General features: G+C 38.4%; 2 non-coding genes across 2 annotated transcripts in view; both read right to left on the bottom strand.

The window, feature by feature from the left end:
- The window catches only part of LOC149474802 (5.8S ribosomal RNA), a 157-nt gene extending 138 nt beyond the window's left edge, over positions 1-19 (bottom strand). Inside the window, exon 1 of the ribosomal RNA XR_016318252.1 lies at positions 1-19. This exon is cut by the window's left edge and continues 138 nt beyond it. This is a non-coding gene — a ribosomal RNA (5.8S ribosomal RNA).
- Positions 20-296: 277 nt separating this feature from the next.
- LOC149474801 (small subunit ribosomal RNA) lies at positions 297-2,201 on the bottom strand. The gene has a single exon (XR_016318259.1). It is a non-coding gene; the product is annotated as a small subunit ribosomal RNA (ribosomal RNA).
- Between the last annotated feature and the right edge of the window lie 7,799 nt (positions 2,202-10,000).

Below are 10,000 nucleotides of genomic sequence, written 5' to 3'. Positions count from 1 at the left end.
TGATCCACCGTTCAGGGTAATAGTTTATTATAATAATGTTTTCGTTTCATAATCAAAGTGTTGTGCGCGTTCTTTTATGTAACGTTTGCGTGCGTGTACATAGGTTAAAATATGTACCGCGGCGCTTTCGCGAATCACTCTAACACGTCATACACTGACATGTTAGAGGTATTCGTTTTTTTTTTTAACGGATGCAGTCACATTCACGCGTCCCACGACACTCGTTCGTACTAATACACAAACACACACGAGGCGCGTATGCGAGTAGTGCGAGAGTGCGCAGTGCGTCGTTACGTTAATGATCCTTCCGCAGGTTCCCCTACGGAAACCTTGTTACGACTTTTACTTCCTCTAAATGATCAAGTTTGGTCAACTTCCCAGCAACGCCGACGGCCGTGAAGCCACCGCGTGTCGGTCCGAAGACCTCACTAAATCATTCAATCGGTAGTAGCGACGGGCGGTGTGTACAAAGGGCAGGGACGTAATCAACGCGAGCTTATGACTCGCGCTTACTAGGAATTCCTCGTTTATGGGGGATAATTGCAAACCCCAATCCCCAGCACGAAGGAGTTTCAACGGGTTGCCCGGGCCTCTAGGCCAGGGAGAACATGTTGATTCCTTCAGTGTAGCGCGCGTGCGGCCCAGGACATCTAAGGGCATCACAGACCTGTTATTGCTCAATCTCGTGCGGCTCAAAGCCGCCGGTCCCTCTAAGAAGAATTTTAATACGCCGTCAGTGAGTTGCGCGACCCGAGAGCCGCGCACACCTAAATGACGACGCCTATTTAGCAGGCTAGAGTCTCGTTCGTTACCGGAATTAACCAGACAAATCGCTCCACCAACTAAGAACGGCCATGCACCACCACCCACCGAATCAAGAAAGAGCTATTAATCTGTCAATCCTTCCGGTGTCCGGGCCTGGTGAGATTTCCCGTGTTGAGTCAAATTAAGCCGCAGGCTCCACTCCTGGTGGTGCCCTTCCGTCAATTCCTTTAAGTTTCAGCTTTGCAACCATACTCCCCCCGGAGTCCAAAATCTTTGGTTTCCCGGAAGCTGCCCGCCGAGCCATTGTAGTAACGTCGGCGGATCGCTAGATGACATATTTACGGTTAGAACTAGGGCGGTATCTAATCGCCTTCGAACCTCTAACTTTCGTTCTTGATTGATGAAAACACCTTTGGCAAATGCTTTCGCTGATGTTCGTCTTGCGACGATCCAAGAATTTCACCTCTAACGTCGCAATACGAATGCCCCCAGTTATCCCTATTAATCATTACCTCGGAGTTCTGAAAACCAACAAAATAGAACCGAGATCATATTCTATTATTCCATGCACGAAATATTCAAGCGGCATTTTGAGCCCGCTTTGAGCACTCTAATTTGTTCAAAGTAAAATTGTCGGCCCACCTCGACACTCACTGAAGAGCACCGCGATAGGATTTTGATATTGAACCGGCTTTTAACGACCGGCTCACCGACGATATGCTCCGCAAACGTGTCAGTATCACCGCGGATGCGGTGCACCGACAGCGCGGCGCACAAATGCAACTACGAGCTTTTTAACCGCAACAATTTTAGTATACGCTATTGGAGCTGGAATTACCGCGGCTGCTGGCACCAGACTTGCCCTCCAATTGTTCCTCGTTAAAATATTTAAAGTGTACTCATTCCGATTACGAGGCCTCGTAAGAGTCCCGTATCGTTATTTTTCGTCACTACCTCCCCGTGCCGGGAGTGGGTAATTTGCGCGCCTGCTGCCTTCCTTGGATGTGGTAGCCGTTTCTCAGGCTCCCTCTCCGGAATCGAACCCTGATTCCCCGTTACCCGTGACAACCATGGTAGTCGCAGAAACTACCATCGAAAGTTGATAAGGCAGACATTTGAAAGATGCGTCGCCGGTACTGGACCATGCGATCGGCAAAAGTTATCCAGATTCATCAAAATTAACGACTTCAGACGCCAGGCCCTCCGTCGATTGGTTTTGATCTAATAAAAGCACTCATTCCATCACTGGTCAGAGTTCTGATTGCATGTATTAGCTCTAGAATTACCACAGTTATCCAAGTAACTGAGTAAGATCTAAGGAACCAAAACTGATATATTGAGCCATTCGCGGTATCGCCTTAATACGGCTTGCACTGAGACATGCATGGCTTAATCTTTGAGACAAGCATATAACTACTGGCAGGATCAACCAGGGAGCTAACTAAAGCTTCCGCTAGAGCCTCAAACGTAACACGACGATGCCGCCGCGACGTTTGCTTCTCTATATAATTATATTATGTGCGCGAGGCGTGTTTAAATAACATGATATGTGACGGCGGCGACCGTCACACGCACACTATTCACACACACACACGGGCGCGCACACGTGGATAAATCTGAACACAGTCAGTTTAACCGTTGAAAGTATCATCTTAACGAGACACCCCTCAACAATTCCCATTCGCATCAAGCGAAGGAAAAATTTTAATATCGGTCAACTTTTATGACGCAAACGATCAATCTACGCACGGAGAGTGGAAGGATCGAAAATTGCGACCAAGTTTTGGAATATACGTGTGTTTCACACACACACGTATAAACATCTGATAAAAGCCCATTGGTACATCACAAACGTGTGCGATGTGAGCATTAAAAATTTTCATACTGCCGTTCAATAGTCGTAGTATATTTTTCACGGTCTGCGCTCCGAGAGTGTATCAAGATGCGTAATATTTATTACACTACACATATAAAATACAATCTACGAAACTGACAATCTATCAAACCGTCGGCAGACGCAATGTTACTACAGCTACTACTACTTCTTCTTCTACTACTACTACTACTACCACACTACTGAACACTGATCTTCTGATTTGAAGAGTTTTTGTTGTTCCATAAAATACTAAAGATTAAAAACTGTATCGCGCCGTTTGCACAACACACGCTTTTATAATATATCATCTTTGGTCTTTTATTATTTTATAGAACTAACACTACTCTACAATTCTGTCAGACTCACCACCAAACACCAACCCCAACCCCACATCAACGCCACACCGACACGCGAACTGCGGCAACGAGCAGAGCGCAGAGCACACACGGGCGACGCGGTACAACAGCGACGAAATAATGATACATACACATACGTACAATCTCTCGCTGCTGCGCACGCGCATCGCCCCCCGTCTTCGCTAGCCTCGCGCACCGATTGTCTCGCATCCCGGCAATGGTGTTTCTGCTTGTTTAATTTTTCACGTATCACGCACGGCATATGTACATACATACATACATACATACATACATACGCCGCGCGCGACTAACGCCTCGTGTTTTCAAGGTCAAGTCAAAAAACTTTGTACGCGTGCAGTTACGGCGTGCAGTCGTCAAAAATAATTCATGATTATAAATTTCGTGGTCCATATTAAATAAATTATAAACAACAACAACAACAACAACAACAACGACAAAAGAGGGCGTTAATTTTTGATAGACATAAATTTGAACCTCAATGTAATAATAGTTAGGTTTGTGTGTAGGTTAGGTTAGGTTAGGTTAGCTTTTTAAAACTAAATTATTTCTGGCCACGAAATTTATAATCATAATATTAGCTACATTTCGTTTCTCTTTTCTCAGAAAATTCGAAAATTTTAAAATTCGAAAAAATTCGGCTATTCAACAACAACAACAAAAACAAAAGAGGGCGTTCATTTTTGATAGACATAAATTTGAACCTCAATGTAATAATAGTTAGGTTTCTGTGTGACGATTTAATAGTTAGGTTTGTGTTTAGGTTAGGTTAGGTTAGGTAAGGTTAGGTTAGGTTAGGTTAGGTTAGGTTAGGTTAGCCTTTTAAATCTAAATTATTTCTGGCCACGAAATTTTTAATCATAATATTAGCTGTTTCGTTTCTCTTTTCTCAGAAAATTCGAAAATTTAAAATTCGAAAAAATTCGGCTAAATTAAAATACACCTTCCTATTTTTACCCCTTCTAAGAAACAAACATTTTGTACTCAACCGTTTTCATATTTAACAGGATTTCTAATTAAGAACACATACCGCAGAATAAACATGCCCAGTATTTTTCCTATTTCGGAGTTATACCACCGTATTAGGATAATTCGTATCGTATTACGGCGGTATTTTATTTCTTATTTTTTGGGTAAAAAATGACTTACAAAATATATGAAGCAAGCTATTTAAATAGTGGGTGTAATAGTAGGAAAATGCTATAAACAATACAACATACAAACTTGAACGGCTTATTAAGACGAAAAACTTAGTTTATAAAATACTAGCTTATGAATAGTAAATGTTGTGTACTATGTATATTGTAAATGTAATATGTAGGAAGACTCATCTTTCAACATTAACCGTATTAAGCTAAGTCTCTACTACATGACCCATTCTGGAGACCTTAAGATGACTAAGCAAGTAATCATAAGTTCTAGAGTGGGGAACAGTTAAGAAAACACCGATTTAGAAATTAATTTTATTCAACACGGACATTTGCTAAGGCATTCTATACATGAATTACTTTATTACGTAAATTATACGCTAAAATTATTCCTTGACATGTCCAGATGATCATATCGAAAGTCCCCAAGCGTGGGGGGGGGGGGGGGGTTATGCTGAGCGGGTAGTAGGGGGGTCAAAGGACCTTTATTTAGATTTTTGCTCATAAGTCTAAAACCTGCACAGCTAGTATATATATATAATATATCAAGCGGCATATCAAATGACGTGTGAATTACAATAAGTCATGTTTTATCAAAATCGGTTAATCTGTTTATTACATATAGGGCACCTTAGGGGTGATAGTGGGGATAAATAATCCAAATGGAGTAGCAAACGAAAGGATACATGTACATAATATATAGGTATGATTAGACATGGTTAAGATCAAAATCGGTTCTGCCATTTACTAGGGGTGAAAGGGAAAAGTTGAAAGTCTGTGAAAGTAGAAGGATATGGGAGCGGGAGAATAACCACATCCTGGAAATTTTGAACTCTTCTGTACCTAAGTTTTATAGCTCAGTTTAGTAATAAATTTTACTAACAGTTCTTTTGTGTTATTATTTATTTTATTTCTTAACTGTTCCATAATAATCTGTAAGTACCTACTTATAATTTAGTTGTATATGATAGTACGTGTTTCAAGACGTGTTTACTCAATAGTTATTGTGTGTTAAGTATAAGTAGTAACTACTATATGCAGTCACTATTCCACGCGGACGAAGTCGCGGGCACAGCTAGTATAATAATAACAACAAATAATTGATGGATAAATAACCATCCCATCAAAAACATCCTGTAAAAAACCCAAGTCTCGCAGCTCAGTCTTTCTACCGTCAAAAGTTGTGAGATCCATGTAATACCAAGTCGGTTAATCTATTTAGTGTCTACTTGAAGGACCTTCTGTCTTAAGTTATTACATAAGTTATTATCATGCCAATATTAAAAATATTTAACGTTTTAAACAAATAGATTGACTTGGACATCGCTTGATTTGATTATTAGTATGTAAGTATCACACTACACAGCACGACGGGCCAGCGACCAACAGGAACGAGAGTTTCAATCGCGTGAGGCGCGAGAGACTAAAGAATCTAATATAATATTGTAATATTCATTTTGTTTTCATGCGATGTCCAAGTCGATCTATTTGTTTAAAACGTTAAATATTTTTAATATTGGCATGATAATAACTTATGTAATAACTTAAGACAGAAGGTCCTTCAAGTAGACACTAAATAGATTAACCGACTTGGTATTACATGGATCTCACAACTTTTGACGGTAGAAAGACTGAGCTGCGAGACTTGGGTTTTTTACAGGATGTTTTTGATGGGATCTCACTTCTTTTTGTAGAGCCTTTCTTTTTGATACCATTGAAAATCGCAAACTTATAGGTTAGGTTTCGAGGCACATCCGAACAGCATGAGGGCGCTCGCACGTATGCGTGCGGCTGCCGCTCGCTCGAAGGCATTCACATTTCATTGTTCTGTCATTTTGGCGTATATTTTGCTTGTCAGTCATAGAGTAAAATAGAGGCCAGTCTGTCTGTAAGGAGGCTAGTCGCGCCAACAATTTATATACAGGGTGTCCCAAAAAGTAGTGATGAACGGAAGTTGGGAGGTAGAGGACCTAGAGGGCTATCCGAATCACCCCCATATATGTTATGCGATTTTTCGTATTTTCGGAGTTATGACGTTTTTTTCAATTTTTCTGCTATCGCCAAGTACGATGATATTTTCACTCATGGTGACGTCAATTATTGCGGAATATGCTTGATTTTTTTTTGTGCTAAGCTGAAAGATAGGCCAGTTCAGTATGGTAACATTTACTATCGTTAGATCTTTTAATGGAATAAAAAAATAATTAAATGCCAAGAAGCCAAGAAGAAAGATAAAATTACCCAGTATGTTCACCACTTCAAGGGCCCGTAAAAAAATAAAATCACATAAAAAAAGTTTTCCGTTTGGCTTTTAAAAACTTGCTCTATCTAACAGGTAGCTACCCTGAAAATTTCATTTTATTATTCAGAAGGCTTCAATCGAAAAATTGAAATCTAAATGAGGTAAGTGAAAAAATTGAATTAACATGATGATTAATACAAACAAATTAAAACCAATAACAAGGTGTTTAATTACCAGAAATTTTTAAAATAACCCCGCTGTTGCTCAGTGCAAGTGCGACATCACCGTAAAAAGTTGTCTTTTAAATGTCTGAATGCCCTTTTATCATTTTTAATGGTTTCTTCTGCTACTATGAATTTCGGGGTTATTTCGTCCAAATTGTGGCAGTCTCTCGTCTATGTAGTATCCCCACGGAAAAAAATTAATAGGGTTTATGTCCGGGGACCATGGAGGCTAGGCTAAAGGGCAAAGATACCCTGAAAGATGGATTGGTCGTTGCAGCCTGCGCATGCACCGGTGACGCCTGCCTTAAATCCTTGCCTCCACGGTCCCTCGACCTAAACCCCATTGAATTGTTTCAATGGGGATACTAAAAAGACCTCGGCTACTTGAAAGAAGGCCACAATTTGGACGAAATAACCCCGAAATTCATAGTAGCAGAAGAAACCATTAAAAATGATAAAAGGGCATTCAGACGTTTAAAAGACAACTTTTTAAGGTGATGTCGCACTTGCATTGAGCAACAGAGGGGTTATTTTAAAAATTTCTGGTAATTAAACACCTATTTATTGGTTTTAATGATCATCATGTTAATAAAATTTTTGCACTTACCACATTAGATTTCAATTTTTCGATTGAAGCCTTCTGAATAATAAAATTAAATTTTTAGGATAGCTACCTGATAGATAGAGCAAGTTTTTAAAAGCCAAATGGAAAACTTTTTTTATGTGATTTTATTTTTTTAGGGGCCCTTGAAGTTTTGAACATACTGGGTAATTTTATCTTTCTTGGCATTTAACTCTTTTTTTTATTCCATTCGAAGATCTAACGATAATAAATGTTACCATACTGAATTGACCTATCTTTCAGCTTAGCACACAAAAAAAATCAAGCATCTAGCGCAATAATTCACGTCACCATGAGTGAAAATATCATCGTACTCGGCGATAGCAGAAAAATTGAAAAAAACGTCATAACTCCGAAAATACGAAAAATCACATAACATACATGGGGGTGATTCGGATAGCTCTCTAGGTCCTCTACCTCCCAACTTCCATTCATCACTACTTTTTGGGACACCCTGTATAACAGATTTAAATTATAATATATTGTTTTATTAGATTTTCGTACTTCAAGACATGTCCAATCATGTGTTTTTCATTACGTCGACCATTTTACAAGTAATAATGTTGTTCAGTTTCATGGGCTAAACACACCCTTACCCACCCTATACCCCCTCCCTTGCCTCATATGGTAGGTACCTATCTACACCTATTAAATTTATAACCACCACCAACCACCAACTGCATAAATAACTTTGTAATCCCATATATTTATATAGGATTACAAAGTTATTGATGCAGTTGGTGTATTTGGAAAACTGGACCGAAATTACAAAATATTTAAGTTTTCCCATGATTAAGACACTAAACTCTATATGTATTCCAAATATGAAGCTTCTAAGTCTGCTAGAAGTGCCTTGGACTTTTGATGATCGGTGAGTCAGTGAGTGACAAAATTTAGAAACTTTAACAAGTTGTCATTCTTAAACTACTGGTTCAAATTGACTGAAATTTTAAATATTCCGTGTTTATACAATGCCGGATTAGTTACTGAAGATTCAGGTTTCTTGCTTTATCCACAACCGAATTATAGGGGGTCGAAAAAGGCCCGAATTGCTTCGAGAAAAGGATGGTACGGCCGTGCCGCTTTTTTTTTGCTCGACTTGGCGGGGGCACTGCCGTGCCCCCAGATACCTTTCAATGCTGCCTGCCGTTCAATTTTCTCGGTTTTGGAGACGGTTTTTAATTTGTGTGTGCACATGCACATTTTTGTGGTTATCCTAAAAACGAATTCATAATAAATTATATACCATTATGATTTAGCTCGATATTTTTATAAATGTTACATAATTTTTTTCACTCACAACCATTTTATTATATTAATATAACAACGCAATGCAATTTCATGTACTATCTTTGAATCAATATCATATTTATTTCGACAGACATCGTCAGTTTGATTTATTGGTGTCAATTAAAAAAAATAAAAAAGTTTAACACAAATAAGGTTTCATATCTTTAATTAAAATATTAAATAAAATCCTCCTTGATGATTCCCAATTCGACTGTAGTCTGTACTGTTATTTTACCTCAGCCTTATGTGATTTAAAAAAAAAAATGCCAAATGTAAACATCTAAATGATTCACCGCATGTTCACCGCCCACTGTGTGGAGGGGACGCTTACGCTCCACGGTATTGGCCGTTAACCAAAAGTGCTAGCTCGCATTACGAACCGACGGCCGTAACGCCGTGTGGCGCGATCTGGACCGGTTTTATACAGAAACGGAAAAAAAGTACGGAGTATACAGACTACAGTTTCAATTTTGAACAACAGCAGTGAGAAAAAAAAAAAAACCTAAAGTTGTAATTTTGAAATTCGAATTTCGAATTATACGTTCAACAATAATTATTATTTACGTTGGTCATTTGCGGGTATGATTTATTTTATTTTATTTACAAACTAGGGCTTCGCCCGTGGTACATATTATTTCGCAATAAAAAAAAGTAGCCTATGTTCTTTCTCAGCGTCTAAAGATTGTCTGTGCCAAATTTCATCACAATCGGTCCAGTAGTTTTGATGATGAGCCTATTCATTAACAAACAAAGTTTTCCTCTTTATAATATTAGTGTAGATACAATATTATGATTGTCAGATCTACCAACCCGATATGCACACAACATTTCATGAGAATCGGTCGAGCCGTTTCGTAGGTGTTTAACTTTAATTGGTTTAGATTATACAGAAGAATAATCTAAAAATCTATATATTATGTAGGTAGGTAGGTAGGTAGGTAGGTAGGTACGTACAATATAAAAATGAGACCCGTTTCGCGTTGTCACGGCATCACGTGTGAACGGCTGAACCGATTTCGATAATTCTTTCTTATCAAGTATATTCCTTGAAGTACGATTACGTACGGTTCTTATGTAGAGAAAACGTAAATTTAATTGATATACCACTTAAAAATTAATATTAATTATTAAATGGAGAAATAATTAAACTTGTAGGTACAGTTAATTTAAAGTTTTTTTTATTTTTTTTTTTTAGTAACTGTTTAACAAATAAGTGGTAGATTGATTAGCTATCGCCCGCGGCTGTGCCTGCATTGTTCAGAACTTAACAAATTATATATACTTACTAAAAGCTTCCTCGAGATGCAGTCTATCTATTGAAATAAACCGCATCAAAATCGGTTCTCTAGTTTTAATTATACAAATTTATATAGGGAAAATAGCACACACGGACAGACATTCGAACCGATTTTCTGTTATATTTATATTATAGTTTTGTGTTTTGCAATAGTTTTAGTAA

Source organism: Colias philodice, unplaced genomic scaffold (assembly GCF_061535455.1).
Source record: "Colias philodice isolate Cphi_HAF_F1 unplaced genomic scaffold, ilColPhil1 Martin Lab GWU primary ptg000018l_1:14663442-14930425, whole genome shotgun sequence".
NCBI classification, from domain to species: domain Eukaryota; kingdom Metazoa; phylum Arthropoda; class Insecta; order Lepidoptera; family Pieridae; genus Colias; species Colias philodice.
This window is presented reverse-complemented; position numbering and strand designations above follow the sequence as displayed.